The 1,669-nt window shown below is 42.4% G+C and overlaps 1 non-coding gene across 1 annotated transcript; it reads right to left on the bottom strand.

The window, feature by feature from the left end:
- Window positions 1-1,597: 1,597 nt before the first annotated feature.
- On the bottom strand, window positions 1,598-1,669 carry trnaq-cug (transfer RNA glutamine (anticodon CUG)). Its single transcript has one exon. It is a non-coding gene; the product is annotated as a tRNA-Gln (tRNA).

Genomic DNA, 1,669 nt, shown 5'->3' with positions numbered 1-1,669 from the left:
AGGAGACCATAAGTCTGAGTGGACATCCATGACATGCGGAGTCCCTCAAGGCTCAATTCTTGCGCCACTCCTATTCAACCTGTACATGCTCCCAATGAGCCAAATAATGAGAAAGAACCAAATGGCTTACCATAGCTATGCAGACGACACACAGCTCTACTTATCCCTATCGCCTAACGATTACAGCCCCATTGACTCCCTTTGCCAATGCATTGATGAAGTAAACAATTGGATGTGCCAAAACTTTCTTCAGTTAAACAAAGACAAAACTGAAGTCATTGCGTTTGGAAACAAAGATGAAGTTCTCAAGGTGAACGCATACCTTCAGTCTAGGGGTCAAACAACTAAAAATCAAGTCAGGAATCTGGGTGTGTCTCTAGAGTCAGACCTTAGTTTCAGTAGTCATGTCAAAGCAATAACTAAATCAGCATATTATCACCTGAAAAATATTGCAAGAATTAGATGCTTTGTTTCCAGTCAAGACTTAGAAAAACTTGTGCATGCTTTCATCACCAGTAGGGTGGATTATTGTAATGGACTTCTCACTGGCCTTCCCAAAAAGACCATAAGACAGTTGCAGCTCATACAGAACGCTGCTGCTAGGATTCTGAGCAGAATCAGAAAATATGAACACATCACACCAGTCCTCAGGTCTTTACACTGGCTGCCAGTTACATTTAGGATTGATTTTAAAGTATTATTACTGGTATATAAATCATTCAATGGCCTAGGATATGCTCAGTGAATATAAACCCAACAGATCACTCAGATCATTTGGATCACATCGGCTAGAAATACCAAGGGTTCACTCTAAGCATGGCGAGTCTGTTTTTAGCTACTATGCCAGCCGCAGCTGGAACCAGCTTCCAGAAGAGATCAGATGTGCTCCTACAGTAGTCACATTCAAATCCAGACTCAAAACACATCTGTTTAACTGTGCATTTACTGAATGAGCACTGTGCCACTGTTCGTCCGACTGTTTGCACTGTATTTTATTTTATGTTTTAATTATTCTGATTTCATTTGATTATTTCTGTATTTTATCTTTTATTCCAAACTGTTTTAATTATTCTGATTTCTTTTGATTATTTTAATTTCTTCTATGTAAAGCACTTTGAATTACCATTGTGTATGAAATGTGCTATATAAATAAACTTGCCTTGCCTTGCCTTGCCTTGCCTAATAATAGCGGTCGCCGATTGGTCAAAAGTAAGCCACAGGAGCAGAGCCAGGAGAGAAATGCGATTGGTCAAAAGTAAGCCACAGGAGAGAAAGGCGATTGGTCAAAAGTAAGCCACAGGAGAGAAACACGATTGGTCAAAAGTAAGCCACAGGAGAGAACGCGATTGGTCAAAAGTAAGCCACAGCAGAGAAACACGATTGGCTCACGTGGGCTTACTTTGGGCTTACTTTGGCTCAATCGGTAGGAAGCAGTAGGCGCAAGCGAGAGGTAGTGGGATCGATGCCTGCATTCTCCAGTGCTGTCCATCCTTTTTACGCCCCCCTACAAGGGGCACTACCTAGATGAGCTCTTGCGGCTCAGTGCTGCCGAAAAAGTTTTTTCGAACGAGGTACTGCACACATTCCTGGCAAAAGCAGGTCCCACCGAGATTTGAACTCGGATCGCTGGATTCAGAGCCCAGAGTGCTAACCATTACACCATGGAACC

This window comes from Siphateles boraxobius, unplaced genomic scaffold, assembly GCF_051911475.1.
Source record: "Siphateles boraxobius isolate OS27281-9 unplaced genomic scaffold, OSU_SipBor_1 19, whole genome shotgun sequence".
Taxonomy (NCBI): Eukaryota; Metazoa; Chordata; class Actinopteri; order Cypriniformes; family Leuciscidae; genus Siphateles; species Siphateles boraxobius.
Note: the sequence above shows the minus strand (reverse complement) of the source record. Positions and strands in the feature narration are given on the sequence as shown.